The following is a 20886-nucleotide window of genomic DNA, read 5'->3' on the forward strand; positions in this document are numbered from 1 at the left end:
CTGCTATAATATAATACGATATTTCTGTTCAAACTTGTCTTGATATAAAATACTACTTAGAACTTTTTTTGTTTACATTAGAACACTATGCCACATAACTACTTTCAAGTTCCTATACCAACTTTCTCAACGTCATTTTTTTACCAATACATTTATTAAATTCTTAATATTAAATATTTTTTATTTGTCTTCAGTCCTCCTATGATTAGAGTTGGCTGTGTAGCATGCTAGTTGATGCCTTCGCTTGATGTTGATGCCTTTCGATGCGGCTTCGCTCGCGTTTTAGGGGTTGGTCGTCAGGTGAATAAAAAAGGAACCTATACCTACTTCGGGTTTCAAGCTTGATTCATAAAAAATTTCATCAAATTCAGTTCAGTAGTTTGGTCGTGAAAGAGCAACAGACAGACAGATAGAGCTTCTTGCACATTTATATTATTAGTATAGATATGTAGATTATAGGAAAGATCCATAAGTGTATAATTGCTCAAAAAATATTCCATACTCCTATCACGAAAACTCATCTTGGAAAACTGGCTCCGATAGTGCGCATATGTGCTAAACATAATGAATTGACAAAAGTTATACATGGCATTGACATCTTTCATGATAGCTTCATTACTTTTAAAAAAAAGCTCATGGATTACTTCTTGTCAGCTAAATAGTGCGTTAAATTCCTTGTTTTTCGTTTTTCTTTTATAATATGTAGTTATTGTGTTTGTAAACGACGATAGCATAGGCCAATAATCTTTTTTAAAATTGTATAATATATTTTAGTTTCAACTTAATTTAAACTTTATTTTACATGTTGACACCATACACTGTGAATGTTATGTACACTTGTAATCGATGTACATATCAGAAGTTGATTTTCTTTTTTTGGATGTTGTGTAAACCATCAATTAATATGTATATTGTTAGTGTACTTATTAAATAAATAAATAAATAAATAAATAAATAAATAAAAAGCGATGCTACCAAATGAATCCATTGCTATGCAAAGATCAATGTATAATGTTTATCAAGATTTTTAAAGGGCATCAGGTATGTAGAATGTACAATATTGGTAATATTTGAAGGATAACTCTAGAAATCAGGCGCGGTTTTATTCACTTGTGTCGAATATGTTACGAGAACCAATGGCGAATAAATGAAGTATTTTTTTCTTCAGTTCTAATATAGGATATGCTTAATTTTCCAGTTTTTATTACTCCGTCAATACAATTTATTTATTTTCTAACGAAAGGTCTGAAATGCTACATGAGCGAGAAACTCATCACTTGAAATTTCTGAAATAGCTTGTGTTCGATAGTATAAGTAATATGAGAATTTAAGATATTAAATTTGCCGATGTGATTTTCGATTGATCGAAATCAATCAAGAGTTATTAGATGGATACTACTTCCCCCCTTAGTGTTTTTAGTAAAGGCACAGCTTCAATCAGATATTTGATACTTGTATTGGTAATTGTGAAAATACCAAAAAACAACAGTTTTGCTTAGTTATATTTTAATGCGAATTAGTGAACACTATAATTTAGATAAATTCTTTCAGTAGATTTTATCGTATTCAAATTATAATTTATAATGTAGGTCAATTGATGTCTTATGATCAAGATAATAAATATTTCGGAAATATTAAGTATGCCTTAAAAAAACTTTTAAGAAATATCTGCGACGGTATAACAAATCCATCCGATTCATATTTTAAATCATATTTATATTTAAATTTAAAATTTTATGAAATAGTATAAAAATACATAATATATTTTAGTATTTATTTATCACTCATATATACATTTTTAACAAAATATATGTGGACTTTTTAATAATAATATCTGGTTAAAAAAGGTATTTTAAGTACAGCCATATTACAACATAAATAAAAGAATTTACCTTGAATATTTCAGAAAAAATAAACTAACTTTGTTAGTTCGTTTTTTTAGTTTTAGTTTTTGCAGATTATAATAATATTTACGAATTTACTGAAATTCGAAGTCACAATATGATTGAAATATCTGCTTAAAATGAAACGTTTCGAAGCACTGTAGACAGTGCTGCCAAAGCAGTACTCATACCGAATTTTGGACTAGGTTATATGATGCAGATATTAACATTTACTATTTTAGTTACAGAATTATCTTGGATAATTTTATATTATTATCGGTATGAACAGTAAAATCAACTTAAAATGTTTTTAATGACTGTAAAAGACATTTGAAATCTTGATCTCCCCATAAAATTAACATAACGTCAGGCAGATTATTATCCAAACATGGTATCATTCAGTCTGACTCTTCACTAAATGTCAGTTGGATTTTGCGGTTTGCGGTAGTAGGTGATCTTTTGGTGGATTTTCCGTGTTTTCTCTAATCATTTTCGCACTTTCACCATTTTTTTGAATGTTTATATTATTTTGAATAACTGAAACTCGTTACAATTTTTTTTTAAAGTCGGCGTATGTTATTCGAATAAAATTTTTTGGAATATAGTTGTTTATAGTCAAAGACAGGCAGTGTGTTTTTTGGACCGATTGGTTTTTGTGAGGAAATTTGTACCAGTTTTGGCGCAAGTTCATTTGAATCTACAACAAATGGTGTAAAAGGTTAGTAGTTAGTTACTTTCAAATATTTTTTATTTATTAAGTTTATAATGTAAACATTGCTGTTTTGACTGCGTCGTTCTATATTTAGAAATGGTACTTAGTGGGGGATAATGTTGTTCTGTCACAATCTATTTACTTCATCACCATAATATTGTAAAGAAATGTAGAAGTTGACAGAAGTAAACAATAAATTATTTAGAGAACCTTTATTACTTTCTTGAATAATCTTAAAAACATTGTTTACTTATGTAATAGATATACATAGATTTCTGGAATTGTATTTTAAATTTTTATCACTAAAGTTTCGTATTTTATTTTTGAATACTCATTAAAATTATACCAAAGATTTTGTATGACATTTTTTATGAGCTATATATAGCTTATCATTATAGTAAGTACATGTTGTATCCAAAATAAAAATAAAATTTATTTGTGACAATTTAATAAAATTTTTAATAAAATAAAAACCTTGACACATATTTATAATAAATTTAATTTAAATACAATAGTTGATATTTTAATAAAAATAATTATTTAATTTAATTATAACCATAAGCTATGTTAGTGAATGTTTCAAATTATAATGCAAAATGTCTTTTATGAAACTTTTAGCATTATACTTTTGTCTATTCATGAAGGTTACCTTCAAGAATCAGCGATTGATACTAAGAGGTGCTTATTCAGCATATTATGATGTAAGTAATACACACATTAGATACAATTCAAAGAGTATATAATACAGTCATAACCAGTTCCATAATGGTCTACGTAATTTATAAAGATACTTCAATAGAAAAAAAACAGTGTTAGTATTGTTTTGAACATGAATTAATTATTTTGATATATTCAATATTTTATGAATAAAAAGTGTATTATGCCATTTGCCAATGATATAATTGATAAATACCATTATAATACATACATTCAACAATAATTTATGACTAAATCTATTCATGATTTGCAACATTATTGACATTAATCGATTGCTGCAATAGAAAGACTTGTTACCTGTTATATTCTATTGACTTATTATTATATACTAATAAATAATTTATCTGTGTAGTCTGTGAAGAAATTTAATGTATAATAAGTACAGAATATGTTACAAATGTATACATTAACTTTTTAATCTTGTAGAGTGTAACCGAGGAAGTACCAATTAAAATTTTGGTATCTTTGATTTATAACTATTTGCCTCAAATCATAATTGCTCCTCGTGTATAAAGAATAAACATCTCAAGCATATCCATATAAGCATATCCTTAAGTATACCAAAAAGAAGGAATGTTTGTATAAAACTTTAAACCCAAACTACATCAGTGGATAAACAGATAAGAAAAAATTATTGACATGTCGATCGCTCTTTGACAAAAGTTTTAACACTGTTTATTTAAATGCCGATGATATCTCAAAGTATAAAGCTTATGGCATGGCCGGCATTATAGTGGGTAGATATCACCCATGTAACAATTTTTCTGCTACTAAGCATCATTACTTTGAAATATTTAGTGGCACTTGGAAGAGTGACTGAGCCAGTATTATTAAGGGTAAAAGAATGAATCATCGAAGATCTCATGGTTAGAATTTACATATAATTTGTACTTTTACATATTCATCAACTACATATTATGTGATGTCATTAAGAAATATATAGTCTTAAGGGCAAATATAGTTTACATACAAAATATAGACAAAATTAATATAATTTTTTTATAAACATTTTGTATGAAATGGTTTTAATAAAGTTTTAATCTCAATTGTTTCCTCAATGCTTTGAGGAAAGTAAATAATATGTCAAACTGTGGTACAGATACATTGTATGTATAGATTGACCTAAAATATATATGATAATATAATAAATAATAAACACGAAGTAATATAATCACTGTTGTTGAAGAGATATAAATGCTATCTTGATTTTGTCACTTATGAAATGTTGATTCAAAGGTTCTTGTTAGAGCCTACTTGGGTATACAACTTGATAAGGAATCAATCATAAATGTTTGCTTTTAAATATTGTATTTAGAATTTTGTTTGCATACAAAATGATATATTACAGTATTTATATCGATATGTGCAATACGAAAGAAAATATTCGTATATTGATCTAAAAATCATTAAATATTTTATGCCGGTTGCTACGAAAAATATTTCGCCGATGTTCTATTGTATGTTTAAATATATACATAACATTTTAATTATGTCATAATAACAACCTTAAGATTTATCTTAAGTTTACGACGCGACGCGACGAAAATAATCTCGAGTCTTGACTGTATTACGTCACAACGGGTTTTTTTGCAGCAAGATACTATACAGATGTGTAGTTGTCATCTCATTGACGTCATGTAATTACCATAATACCTTTAAATAAAGTCGATTTAAATAAAATGTATTATTTAAGTAACAGGTATCTTATTTATTGCCGGTTTTTCTCGGTAAAATTTACATTCTGAAACGTGGTAGCTTTACATTGAATTGTTAAATTGACTGTAAAATGACGATTCAGAAGTTGAATAATGAATATTTTGACTTAGTCGACTTTATTGTATTAATACGTTCGAAGGGGTCAATTAAAATTGATTCAAGATTGGTAGCCAATGTGACTGAACTTGAAGTATTATGAAGACTGAAACAACATGAATGAACTGACGTAACAATGTATATATTTTTTTTGTGCGCGATAATTTTTTGATCTATCAGTCAGATTTGAATCAATATTTTGCTTTTTTTAGTCTAATTTTTGAAGAAATTATACGTTACACTACGGTTCCTGGGGTCGGAGGAGGAAAGTTTAGCGCAGATAAACCCAGACCAGCTAGTATATCATAAAATTATATTTTTATAAAACGAGTAGGCGAACCAGTAAACGGGTCATCTGAGTGAGAGGTCACATTTCCTTACATTGCAATGCGCCACCAACCTTGGGCACAAACACGTTAAGTTTTTTTGTTAATTATTACACCGGCTCACTCACCTTCAAACCGGAACACAACTACAACCTCGTATAAAAAAGTCATTGATATTTATTTATATTGGGATTTATGCCCGCGACTATCGTTCAAAATCCACGTGTTTTATTTACAATTAAATAACGTATACTAACTCTGAAATAACACAATTACAATAACATATTTTTTTTAGGTTTTATAGTGAAGATTTTTTTTTTATTGTTACTACGACCTAGTATTCTAGTTATAATCGTTAGTTCAAATATTTTCGGATTAATTTTGATGCAGGCACCCCCCTCGCCTCCCCCACTCTAATGACTGACGAATCGGATTAACTGAAAAATGTCCGAATTTTCCGTCCGACTATTTTATACGATTTTGCTATTTCATAAATCCGATTTGTGATCGATGTTTGTAATTGTTTAATGTATGTTACATGTATCGTTTTTTAATACTTCATATTGACGTGGCTTTATTCTGTGTAATTTATCTTCTGACGTGATATGTGCTAAGTTTAAAATAATTAGGCCATGAAATATTTATTGGTTTATTGGCAACATGCATTAAAATATCCTTTGTACACGGATAACAGCGAACACGCATTGCAAATGCAACCACTAGGGAATTTCTGGATTACAATCGACTAAATTCTCCGGTTATGGTCAAACTGGACAAATACCATCCATGATGATTAGTTGGGAAATCCAGAACCACGAAGACTAATAACACCAAAGAAGACAAGTCAACGAAGACAAATTCCGAGTCAATGAAGAAGCCGTAGTGGAATTCAATGCAATTTTTCGCCTTCTTGAATTTAGATTGTGATCTGTGTGGCAATAAAAATGCAAGCATTTTAAGGATATATGTAAAATATATCAAATCGTCTTTATATATGACAAATGTAATAGAGTTGATCACGTTGCATCGATTCAATAAAAGGAAAAAGGTACTTAGCCTATTATTTGAAAGAAATATTTAAGAATTAATACTTGTGTATAATAAACCAAAAGAAGACAAAATTATATTAAAATAATGAACATTATATGTGTCGTAATCGATGCACGTCTAGAAAAGATATTTTTCTTTCTACAAATATTTTCCAATTTTTATGCCGAAAAAAAAACCCATAAATATTTGCTTGATTAAAACTTAATCAAAATAATAAAAATTAGTATAGTAAAGTAAAGCTCTCTCTTTCTGTCAACATTGATTTAGCATTCTAATGAAGAAGACGAGGCATTGTTTGACTAATCACCACCCTAAACAACATTGATAGGCAAAGCTGTTTGGTTTTGGTATTCATTATAGATTTTTTTTCAGAGTAGGGATTTTAATTTATTGGGTCACGACCTTTGCTGAATAAACGTATTGCTAAATAGACGCTTCAAAAGTTTCGCTACTTAAATATTTTGTACACGAAACTAACGGCTTTGTACCTATACTAGTGACCTGACCCGGTTTCACACGGGTTCCGTTTATTAATAAAGAAAATGATATGATATATCTATGTATTTAATTTATACCCCATAGTGGGATTATTTAGCTTTATACGTGGGATATATATTTTTATAGGATTATTTGTTTCGGTGTTTACCCCGTACATACAACAAACAAAAATTTAGCTCTCTAATATTAGTTATACTTATATATACGATAATTTTTTTTTGTTTTACGTTCATTAGTTAAATGAAGCTGTTTTCTTTGCTCAAATGACAAATCAGTCAGGACGGAAAGGGATAAATGTTATTTCTTAAACCAAATTGTGTTAGTAACGTAAAATATTTTGATGTTCTTTTACTAGCTGCTCCCCCCGTTTGTCTTACATACTTTGTAATCTTCATATCTCAAGTAAAAAAAAAAAAACCTCAAATAGAATTTTTTTTTAAATCGTATTGGTAGATTCTGAGATAAGCGTGTTTCAACAAACAAACAAAGAAACAAACAAAATATAATAAAGTGTAGATTACTATAGATTAATAAGCTTAGTAAAGAAGTCGTCAAATTTGTAAAATCGCTGAACTTCCACAAGCCTTCAAAATATTTTAAATGTTATATATTTTTGTATCAAAAATACTTTATTGAAGTAGGCTTTTACAAGCACTTTTGAATCGTCATTTAACAAACTATTTAAAGTAAAGCTACCAGCGGTTCGGAATGTAGATTCTTCCGAGAAGAACCGGCAAGAAACTCAGTAGTTACTCTTTTTCAATATCTAAAAATACAGTCATGTTAGTTAAATACAGTATTATTGAAAAATAAATCATGATTGTTATGCACCGTGCAATATGTTCTGGTGACACACGGAGTAGCCGATATGTCGTTCACCTTATGTAGACTCCAATACATTCTGTGGTTTTTAATTGGAAATATATATTAGGCTATAGACATTGGAACGCATAACAAAGAAGAGCTCATTATATAATATATAGTTAATCATTATTATTTAGGTCATTATTACCCGATTCTACCTAAATCGAAACCTATATATATAACAAAATTTGTGAAATCGCAGATGTCTTCTATAAATATTTTTGTTCTTTTCGTTTTCGTAAAACAAAACTCTCTGTGTAACAATTAAATGGAATTATATATTTACTAACGTTAAATAATGCACTTGTATTTTGTAATTTAGTTACAATTAATATTATTTATTTATTATTTACTTTAGTTTATATCATGTTGTATGGTTTATCTGCAGAAGTCCAATAAGTCATATCTGTGTAATATGTCCAATTATTTATAATATATTTCATAAAGTACTATAAGACTTTTTGGACGTTATAAAGTTACTAGGTCATTCTAATAATCAGTAAGAAAAGCCCCGTATTGTCACTCAAACCGTCAAAAACATAGTAATCCTTCAATTAAGTCATTTGTTGAACTTCATTCATTAGATTCTTCTTCACTAAATTATTTTTACCGAATCTAATATTATGTTTCTTTTTTCAGAAAACCCTATCGATGTGCCCTTATCCTGCCTTTCCCAGCTTAACAATAATTAATTATCCTAGAGAAAATTATGGTTGTCTTCAAGCATAAAATTATTGCGATGGTATTATTTATTACGGCTTGTGTAACAGTTTTCAGCATGTACTTGTATATTTTTGAAAGGTGTAACAAAAAAACTGATTTATTTTTATTGGGTAATATATTTACTTTTTAAAAGAAATGTATAATTTTTTTGTATAAGGCTTTTATCAAACAGCCAATGTTTATGCGGTTACGAAAATTTGTTTGTATCAAATAGACAAAATTATTAGACACTAGATCGTTTTTATAACAAACTACTAAAAATGTACTTTATATGAGTATTATTGTTCTTATAAAATCCGTTTTTTTTTTCTTTGATTCGAACGAGCAAATAATGTTAGACGTCAGTCAACTAGAAAATTAACAAGTTTCAAAACGAATTGAGTTTTTTCGTCAATCAATAAGCCGGAGGCGTCATGTACGTTTATTTCTTGTTTTGCTGAATATATTCTGAAGCGATTTCGATACGTGACGTATTGTGCTATTTCTGAGTGAATAAACGATAAAACGTTTTGTTTACATTATTTTAATTATATATAACTGTTAACATATATAAGAAATGGAACGGAGAGGCGATGAGGAAAAAAAAGTTGACTCTGATAATAAACTTATTCTTTTGTGATTTTGAAAAAGGAATATTCATTATTAATAGCACGTAGCCTTCAAAAAAATATGCTACGACCACATTGCATACTGCTTTGGTAAAAAATAGAAATGTGCATTTCCTCGATGGGCGAGTCGCGGACCTGAAAAGTGCCCAATTAGACTGACATTTCTAATAACGAGTGACGTGCATCAAAGTACATAAGCACTCCATGATCTAGTTGTAATGCTTCGTTGGCTATTGGCTAACTAACAAGGCTCCAGATCCTGAAGGGTTCGAATTCGAGCCAATATAGTTATAAGGTTTCAATAGTTTTTTAGGCAGATTGACATTTTTTAAATTATAACTAAGACTGTGGTAAATAAAAGTTTAGTTGCTTTAAATCTGTCTGGTAAATGTTGCTCTAAATGATTTGAATAAGGAACGAAATTATGTGTGGAAACATGGAAGTTCTATGGTCTACTAGTTTTATTTTGCTTGATTCGCGGAGCTAACTCTTAAGCGTACAATTAAAGGTTGTAGAAAGAGCAGGTAACTTCAATAAAAACTTTAATACTTGAGATGTGTTCGATGATTTACTTGGTGGTAGGGCTTTGTGCAAGCTCGTCTGGGTTGATACCACTATTGATTGATATATTTCGGTTTGAGTGCTGTGAGTGATATAACAACAAACAGTTGTCGTTTTTATAAATTTCTAGCAATTTTTTCTAAGATCATTTTTAACCTTTTTTACATTAGCAGCCTGTAAATTTCCCGCTGCTGGGCTAAGGCTTCCTCTCCCTTTGAAGAGAAGGTTTGGAGCATATTCCACCACGCTGCTCCAATGCGCATCCATCGGGAATACACATGTGGCAGAATTTCGTTGAAATTAGACACATGCAGGTTTCCTCACGATGAGATCATGCACGCGTTCTAACCACTGGGCTATCTCGGCCGTAACCTTTTTAATTAGTTTTTTAATTTATTTCACTAAGTATACAAATATTAAAAACATCATATAGGGTATTTAAACTCTTAAAGTAAATAAAATATTTATAAATACACGTCACTGGTTATCCTTTTTGATATTTCCGTTTATTTGACTTCATTTAGATTTGAATTAAATATTATAAAATTAAATATGAAACATATGTTCTTTAAATAATAATTTATATCGGCAAATATTTTAAATAAACGAGAAAATATGTCACGTGATGAAAAATTTCCACCTTAACAAATAGACATTGAAACTGTGAGTAATAAACAACTTTGACGTCGTTAACGCGCCGCAAACTATAGTAGGTATGCTATGTCCATTGCGTGTCTTATTACACTGGCTAACTCACAATTTTAAACGGAACACACTGAAACATATTATTGCTGTTTTGTGGTAGTATTTTGTCTTTGTTGTGTCTTAATTTCAATGATTATATAATTTAGTTATTAAATTTGATTTTATATAGGTTAGTTTGGTTTATATTTTTGAACGACAATGTTGTCAGATGTAAATTTTAAGTGCCTGGTGATAAGTTGAGGGTGTAACTTTTTCAATAAAAATTGTGCTTAGTGATGAAAAGTGAGATGAGTATTAGCGCAGAGGGAGGGGAAGAGAACGACCAAATAAATCATGGAAGGGGATGTGAGGAGGGATGGATGTAAACAATCAGATGACCAGTAATAGAGGAGAATGGAAAGAAAAGACATGCTGGTATTACCCCAAATAGATCAGGATACGGACAGGTAAAAGAAAGGAACTGGACTAAGTGATACCTACCGACCTACTTTGACTGTAAAGCCCTGCTCGACAATTTACGGTTTTCCGTAGTAGATTAGAGTCGAGGTGGTTAGGTGATTAGAACAAATTATACTTACTTAACAACGGGTTCAAACGGGAAGCGCATGACTGAATTTATCTCAATGGTTATGGAAAACAGCGTGAGGATGCCGGCATGTGTCGGTTGATAATTTGCCACAAGTTTATCGACCAACCCGCATGAGAGCAGGCCTTAACCCAGTAGCGGAACACTTACCTACTATATAGGTTAAATAATTATTCAAATTCTATTTGTAATCTTGTTTGTTAAACTGTAACGAGATATATTTGTTTGCATAACCTCGGACTGACGTTGAAGAGCGTTTTGTAGGCAGCACAAATATTTATTACACATTTCTAACACTATGTAAGCATGTTTGAAGGTAAACTAATAAAAAATTATAACATATGTCTTGTATAGATATAGTATTGCTGGACATATTGTTCTGTTATGGAACAGGATAAGGATTTCAATTTAACATACTGCTGCACCACAGATCTTTATATAGGTATAAATTTTTCTGACAAATAGGTAGTGGATACAATGTTTATCTCGTCACCTCGGTGATACTGACGTGGATCTACGGTCTTCGGTTCTATTGATATTATGAAATTATGACATATACATAATGCAATAAATCCCACAAACGCATGGTTTAATCAATAAAGTGTTTATTTTATGACCAATACATTATAAGTACTTAGTTTACATTACAGTACAATATGCTTTTGAGGAAGGAGGCAATACAAAATACGACATCTGATAAGTGATGTCTTCGACCACAGACCATAGACAATAGAAATGGCACAATAAGAATTAATATTTAAACTTCTTACATCGCCAATCTGCCGCCAATCACGGAATGTTTCTTTCGATTACACTGGCTCACTTGCAATTTAATTAGATCACGATGTATGCGTCATATAGATATGGTATTTATCCATCACTATCTATAAGACATTTTAGTATGATAGTTTTTCATTAACACGTTACATATCACGTATAAACGCTAATTTATCCCTACGTGACATTTCTACGCTTTTGTATTCAAGTGACTAAAACATCACACGATAATATAAATTATTCTCATAGGATTAATGTCGATTGTGGCGTGAACGTAACATATTAGTATACGTTGTAGAACAATACTTATTACATTCGATATTGGTTCCACACGAAGTTTAGTATAGTTGTATGCAAATATTAGCCTTGGAATATTGTTTATATGTTAATATTATATTCCTGCCTTTTATATTGTACTGTGAATCTTGTTTTGTTCGAATATAGTCAACTGACGAGTGTTATGGATCGAGAGTTTGCTATCATTTGAATAAATCAAAGGACAATAACAAAATACTCATGTAAGAACTACGTTTTAATTGCATTAACAGTAAATACAATAATCGAAGCGCGATATGATTCAGTAGATTTATAAAATAGCGAGCTGTTTCCCGCTCTCTCTGGATAAAAAGGATTAAGAATTATCGAAATAAAAAACAAAAGCCTACCTACAATTCCGCGTCGATGGGTCAGAGACCAATACGTTAAAGAAGTTTTAGCGTCATTGACGGACAGAGAGAAAAAACAAATATATTTAAACCAATGTTTCCTGTTTATTTAATTTATTAGATTCCATACGGGATTGAGTGCTTAGGCGTTATTGCTATACGTTAAGCCGGAGTATGAGCTATTTCTCATAATTATAAATACATGAATATTGGACAACATCACATACAATCTGATCCCAATGTAATTAGCTAAAGCACTTGTGTTATGGAAAATCAGAAGTAACGACGGTATCACGAACACCCAGACCCAAAACAACATAGAAAACGAATGAACTTTTTCTACATCGACTCGGCATTATAAACTTTTGCCAATTTTTCCTTGTCCTTGTATAAATAGTTCTGTTTTGTTTTTTAATCAATAAATAAAGTAATTAACCAATCAGCATGTAACATAACACATTACGTCTTTATTGAAAATTTTAGTAGATACACACTTTATTACTAACGTCAAATTTAATTGTTTTTTTTTTTATGATTTATGATGAAGTTGTTAAAGTGGTATTTTGTTTTTCGTATAGATTATAATATAGGCATACTAATATTGTTAATAAATTATTATTGAACATTTTTCCTCACTCGTAAATATTTGCTTAGCATAAAGATTGACTTGCGATTGATTACATAGATAGCGTTGACTGCTTTTGTATTATCCGATTGTTTGTTTGTGGTCAGTAATGTTTAAAAAAAATCAAGCAGTCTTAACAATTTGATTGGTCTGTAAATTATTTTTGTGAAAGGTATGTCTTAGGTGCCTTTATAATATATTTTTGGTTGATTGATTGTCTAATGATGAGCAATAAGCATAATATGAAAACAAAATAAAAAATTTTCTTTTATTAACATTTTGAATATTTATTTTCATTTTAACATTTTTTTACAGTAATTACTCACTAGTTACATGAATACCATAATTTTCCGTACAAATAATCAATTATTATAAATGAAAATGACGCGGTAATGAGGCGTTTAAAATAATAATTATAATAAAGTGACAATTTTCAATAAATGTCGCGATTATATTATTTTAATGATAATTTAATCGTGTTTTATTGTGAAATAATAACTGTTTTTTAATCTGTAATATAACAGATTAAAAAACGTCGCATAGGTTTTTTAATGTGTGCACACTACAGCTATAGGTAAGTTAAAACTTTTTACGTCGGAGTTAACGATCGAATACTCGCCACTCAAACTTTCTATATTTAAAGTTCATCTTGATATTTAAACATCAGAACCAAGCGCGCCCAAAAAAGTTTTTTTGGGCGCGCTTGGTTCTGATGTTTAAATATCAAGGTCGAATCTTAGTGCAGTCTATAAATAAGTCACTTTTTTAAATTTATTAAATGTTTTTGACGTCTTACTTCTAGCGCTAACTCCTTTATTATAATTTATGAAATAAATTTATTTTAATTTACTTTGACAACATATTATAATTGTTATATACTATATATGTATTGCAATACCGAAAGGTCTTATAAAGTTCACAAAATTATAATCCATTGACTATAACAAGTGAATATTAAACGAAGATTGAGGGCTGTCGTCGAGTTTCAAGTGTTTAATTTGTGCTATAATTTATCTCCTTTCTTGAAAACACGATGAGGTATCCTGCATGGTTCGATATATTAACACTTGTATATCCAACAGTGAAGCAGAGTGGCGGAATCCTTCTTAACAGAGTTCTTTGTACAACTGTGCGACGTATACGATGTTGAATGAAGGTTATAGAAAACGCTAGTATTATATACAAGAACGAAGCCGCGTGCTATAACTATTTTGGTTGCGACTTCGCTCGCGTTTTATTTTATTAATTGTTTTATTAATTGGTCTTTAGGTGTTAGGCTTTTTTATAACCTTTGACCTTCTTGGAGTTCAAGCATGCCTTATATGAAATTTCATCAAATTTGGTTCAGTGATTTGTCCCTGAAAGAACAACAGACTTGTAAGAATAGTAAGGATTAACTCAATGAAGTATTTTTTTACTAGTTGTTGCCCGCGGCTTCGCTCGCGTTTAAGAGGGTTGGATGTCATGCGTTGGGCAAAAGGAGTAGCCTATGTACTTCCTTGGAGTTCAAGTTTGCTTCATACCAAATTTCATCAAATTCGGTTCATTGGTTTGGCAGTGAAAGAGCGACAGACAGACAGACAGAGTTACTTTCAAATTTATAATATTAGCTTAGATTAAATCAAATAAATCTAAATATGTATTAATGACTACATCTTAACGTAAACAGTGAAACTTGACCTCCATTAATCTAGCTTAATGTGTTCTGAATCGGCCCTTAATGAATAGCAGGGGTGTGGTGGCAATTGTCTAGTGAAGTATGGCTAATAAATTAATGGTATTAACTTGATGGAAAACTTTAAATGGCTTTGCCTTTTTACCATTAACACTTTCTTGTGAAATTGTTATTGTTTTTAAATATATTGGGTTTTTTGTTTAGTGAGTTATTAGAATACTAACCATTCAACATAGCAATCACTTCAAATGTAACAGCACTTGTGTTTTCTACTTTAGTTAAAGTTCTAGAAGCGGGGTCGAAACTAGCCCCAGGAGACGGAATTCTACCTGTGACTTTCACCGTTCCAGGCACATATGTATATAGTTAAGGTATTGTCGGTTTAATGTCTGCAATCAGCTTTGTATTTCACGTCAACGTGCATAATAAGGGGTTTAGTTGTTGATATGTTCTCCAGACAGTTCGTGCCGAGTTTTGATTATCAAATTCAAAATATACATTATTCAAGTATGTAGTTTCGTAAAAGTCAATTTAAATAGTCATTCTCACTAATTAAATAACATGAGTGTTTGTGTTTTAACTTATTTATTAATATGGCGAAATGGATCGAACGGTGAAGCACAGAATTAACACGGGGTTGATGAAATGGCGGCAGGTTACGGGAACAATTTGTGACCCCCGTATTCCCTTTAAACTTAAGGGGAAGATCTATAAGACCATGGTCAGACCTGCTGTTCTGTATGGATCAGAGTGTTGGGCTATAAAAGGGATGACTGAAAGACAATTGCATGTAGCGGAGATGAGAATGCTGAGAGGAATGTGTGGTGTTACGCGAATGGATAGAGTAAGGAATGAATAGAGGTAGGGAACGACCCAAAAAACGAAGGATGGATTGTGTGAAAGACGATATGGTTAGAAATAATGTTACTTGTGAGATGACGTCCGACAGAGAAGTATGGAAGAAGAAGACATGCTGCGCCGACTCCAAGTAAAATTCGGATAAGGGCAGGAGAATGAACGTCGCCCTAAAGTTTTATTTTATTTGTGCTATAAGCTTATTTTTACTTCTAGTCTTGACAAGGATTATTATTACTGATTCTGCGAAATATTTCTTTTCTTTTATGATATAGGTAGGCGAGCAAATGGGCTACCCCATTGATGATGTGAAATGGGCACCACCGCCCATAGGCAATGGCGGTATAACAAATATTAACCATTCCTTTCATTGCCAATGCGCCACCAACCTTGGGGACTAAGATGTTATGTCCCTTGTGCCTGTAGTTACACTAGATCACTCATCCTTCAATCCGGAACACAATAATACTGGGTACTGCTATGTAGTGGTAAAATATCTGATCAGTGTCTGGCACCTACACAAACGGGTTAGATTTTATGTTAATGTATCTAATGTAAACAGGCCTTAATATATGGAATGATTTGATAACAAATGCATTCTGTAGGTATGTTTGTTATTGGACAGAATAGCGACTATAAAATTTATTAATATATGCCAAAATTTAAATTGGTTACCCTTTAAAACCGCCACGAACTTGACCTTTCACACCAAAGATTGAAATACATTGGCGTGAAACTTCTAGAAAATATGATGCATTAACTTGTGGTGGTGGTGTGGTGGCAGTGGTGGTCAGGGTAAGAAATATTTTTTCTTTTTTCAAATATTTATTTTCTTCATATTTTGTTCTTCAAATCATCCGATTTCGTAAAAGGCGGTCATTTCTCATGGAGACTACCCTAGGTAATACTCTCACAGTAGTGTTCTCTTTACTTCCTCACTTAAATAATTCGATCGAACGGCAATACGATACGATCACAGTTTTGGCGAATTGACCAACGGCTTTAAGTGCTCTCAGAGGCAAGCGAATGTAAACATTACGAACTACCAATTCGTGTTGCTACTGAAAATTTTTAACTGTAAGCTGAAAAACCTGATATTCTTAATTGGCTCAATACAAAGTATGAATCTAAGACTTCGTGTTATATAGGATGTTCACAAAACCAACGGTGACACGGTCTGAAATAATAAACCAGATTTTTATAATGTTACACATACCAATACTTTAAGACACTTTTTTGGGTAGTCGAATTTATGTTAGCTTGCAACTTGCAAGCTTGACGATCAATCGAATGATGTATCTCAATAAAATACATACAAATACTACGTGACAATGAAGGGCTTTAATTTTTTTTTAATATACAGCATTTAAATAAACTTATCGTTATCGGATACACAGCACGAGCACCTTATCATCTTAAGTAAATATCATGTTTTGTGGAACACTCATACCGGCGCGTGAATGTTTAAATAAGTGTGTTAATATTTGGTCAGTCATTTTCGATATGTCTATAACAAATAGCTGTAAGTGGCAATTTTGCTTCTGTTGATATTGTGTCTTTATATTAAAAAAATATATATAAAAAAGCTGTAGTAGTTTTTGCTACGGTTTCCCTGCCTTCTTTTTTTTAATGAAATAGGAGGTCGGACAAATGAGCCACCTTATGGTAAGTTACCAATGCCCATAGAAATTACCCCTCAGATCGCAATACAACAATACAAAGTATTGCTGATTGGCGGTACAATATATGATAAGTGGTACATGCCCAGACAGGCTTGCAGAAAGCCCTACCACTAAGTACAAATTCTTTACAGTATCAACTACGAGATTTTTACATTCTTCAAATTACACGTGTTTAAATACTGAGGTGTTCTTCAAGGCTCGTGTCTTGATCCGTTCTTATTTGTCGTTTATATAAACGACACTGCGCCGTTGTAAAAACTATTAAATTATTGGATCGGTCAGGGCCGGACCGTAAGTTTAGTTGGCCCTGGGCTAACACTACTTAGAGGCTCACCTAAGACATATCTGAAAGTAGACTTGAATTAAATTAATTGAATGGGTTTGATTAATTGTAGGACTTGCAGGGCTGCGAACCATACGATCTGTTTAATTTAATAAAGTTATGGATTCTTTCGCATTATCTAGACGATAATGCGAAAGAATCCATAACTTTTTCATCCTTTTTGACTTTGACTTGACTTAGCTGGGGCGCCCTTGAATCCACTGGGCCCTGGGCTGAAGCCCAAAAAGCCATGTGGTTAAATCCGGCCCTGGGACTGATCATAAAATGAATGATGATTTCGATACAAACTTAGTTTAAACTGAATAACATAGAAATAAACCACAAAGTACGCTTGGAGGTAACGTTTATCCGCAACCATTATTAACACCAAATAACCAATGAATATAAAATTAAATCTACAACTTACGTATAATGCAAACGGTATAATCTTAAAATAAGTGTTTTGTAAAGTTGTAAAGAGTGTTTACAGTTGATAAAAAATAAAGGTTTATAAAGCACTCGAATAATGTCGCTAAGGTTGCAATTTATATTAAAAAATAGTCCACTTTTCAAGTAAAATAAAACTAAAATATGATTATAGTACACTGCATTTTAGAGTCTACATTATGCATCATGTTACTTAAGAGATGTAAAGGAGATTTCTCTAGCATTTGTTATACTGTGCTGTAGTAAATAATATAACGTCACACACAGAGACTACAGTAGTTTGGAACGATGGCATGAAAACACGAACATATATTTTACCTTCTCTTTAAGCTTCAAACTAAAAAAATTGTTTTTCCTAATTTATTTAGAAAACCACATTTTACCGATAGGTTATAAAACGAATAGCCAATGAATCTATTGTTATTATTCGTTTTATTAAAATTGTTGTGGCGTTTCTAAGTTTACTATGTATTGTTCGTAGTATGTCTTCCTATTGATAACAGAATATATAACTCGAATGACTTAGCCAATGTCATAGTCTCGATTTTTTTATATTTATTTAAAATATTATATCTAATTCGTGTCTTCGTTTCGTTGATACAGCTCGCTTGGTATATTTCAGCTGCAGGCCAAAATTGTGAATAAAAATTAAAAGTAACAGCTTAATCCCATGCAGTCTAAGGCAGAAGAAAACATGTTATTTTTATAAGTAATCATGTGCTCTCCTAACGAAATGAAAACCCATTATAAATGTAACAAAAAAATAAATGAGCACGACTATTTTAATTTAAAATATATTTACAAGTCAAACTGTTAAACTTCGTTCGTGTTGGAGACTGCTAATAAACTGTCTATCAAGAGTCTTCATTTCCGTAGCATGAGGTCACCCGTCACTTCGCGCCAAAGTGTATTACGCGGGATGTTGACAGCTACAGACTAGATAATTTAAATCACTTTTAATGATAAAAAAGTATGTATATCAGATTTTATTTTTCGATAATTTATTAAATATTAATAAATCATTTTTACAAATACTTTACCTTTTTTTATTATATTTAACACGAATTATTTTGATAATAACGGAATTATGTTGGGCTGTTACCGCAGTACCACAGGCATTGAAACAGAAAAAGAAACATTAAGGTATATGGTAGTGATGCCAAAGACAAAAGTATGCGCCCTAAACTTTGTAATTAAACTCACAAAAATTAGTAAAATTAAAAATCATTCTATGTTTACTCTTTGTAGATATAATAATATTCTATATATTGTGCTGATATCCAGACTTTTTTTAAATATTTATTTAAGAAAGACCGACAAGCACGTAGGCCACCTGTGATAGTAAGCGGTCACATCCGCCCATTGATCCTTGCACGGCAAGAAGTATAAATATAACACTTCTGACATTGTCAATGCGAAATGAACTATGTTATCTAAGATGTTATGTGACTTGAGCCATTTATTATACTGGATAACTAAAACTTCAAACTGAAACACAGTAATGCGGACTGTTGATATTTAGATATGTGTGTTGAGTAATAATTATATTTAAAGGGAAGTTATTACTTTTCTGATCCATTGCGACCGACAAAATATAATCATTTTCATTCATTCGTGAATAACGAAAGAAAAAAAAAGTAAAAATACTTAAGAAATACTCTTTTACTTGCGATTCAATACGAAAAAGTTTTTATTTGATTTCGACGTGTTTATGTCTTAAGAAAAAAGGGTTTGCTTCGAGGAAAAAATAGTACTCGTCACTTTTCCTTTTTATACCGGGATTTTCGTACAATGCAATCACTTGAACTTGTTTATTGGTTATAAATATAATGAAAGTAGGTAGAGTTCGAAATGTTTACGAATGAATAAGTATTTTATAAAAATGTGTGAATATTTCTTATTGTACATTGAATTAATTTTAATGTCGATAAAACCTTATTGCGCAATTAATTATTTATTATTGCAAAGAAAAATATATACATAATAATTACTAATATTTTATCGGTATTAACATATTTGCATTTATTAAATTTCTAGACAAGAAGTCGTTTACAGGTCGTTGTTATTTGTAAATGTTTGTATGTATATTTTAATTTCTTAAAGGTCAATAATGATATATGATGATATGTGTATGACGATATTTTTCGGTAAGATTTTTTTATATCAAGGATACAGTTTAAAATAACTAGACAAACCAATAAACTAAAATAAATGCGGTGCGTATACAGATAAGAAAGAAATGGGTCTTTCAAAATGTTAAAAATTTTATAGACCCAAAATTAAGGTTTTATGAATGTCAGACGCGTATAATTCAATCAAAGAAGATAATGCTATGGCAAAGAGAAGTTTAAATCCTTATCACTAAAGTGATAAGATACGCTCAGAACTATATTAATTTTTGTTTGGGCAAAAGGTAAAAGTAACCGCAAATTATGAAATATATATACAAATATCTCTGTTCGGGTTTATTCCACGCTGCTTTAATGTAAGTAGGTAAGTGCTCATCTGGCAGATTTTCATCCGACAATAAACTTTAAACTGTAAACACTGAAACTTTAAACCGTTACTTTATGCAGAAGTAGTATGTTACTATATATTTGGGTATATTTGATTTCAATATAAATACATCACCCTGGAATAATGTTATTTGCAAAGCAAGCCAGAAGAAAATGCACTACCAAACGTGTATTGTTTCTATCCTGAGGTCCCGGGTTCAAGCCTCAATCGAACCGGTTAAAATTTTATTTGGTTTAGTTGGGGAATCTGTAAGTTGGAAGTATGTTCACATACATC

The 20886-nt window shown here is 30.9% G+C and overlaps 1 protein-coding gene across 1 annotated transcript in view; it reads left to right on the plus strand.

The window, feature by feature from the left end:
- The first annotated feature begins 2313 nt into the window (after window positions 1-2313).
- Window positions 2314-20886, plus strand: part of LOC125069696 (beta-1,4-N-acetylgalactosaminyltransferase bre-4-like) — a 200407-nt gene continuing 181834 nt past the window's right edge. Inside the window, exon 1 of the mRNA XM_047679240.1 lies at window positions 2314-2601. The gene's annotated coding sequence lies outside the window, so the exon portion shown is untranslated. The remainder of the gene's footprint in view (window positions 2602-20886) is intronic.

This window comes from Vanessa atalanta, chromosome 16 (genome assembly GCF_905147765.1).
Source record: "Vanessa atalanta chromosome 16, ilVanAtal1.2, whole genome shotgun sequence".
In the NCBI taxonomy this organism is placed as follows: domain Eukaryota; kingdom Metazoa; phylum Arthropoda; class Insecta; order Lepidoptera; family Nymphalidae; genus Vanessa; species Vanessa atalanta.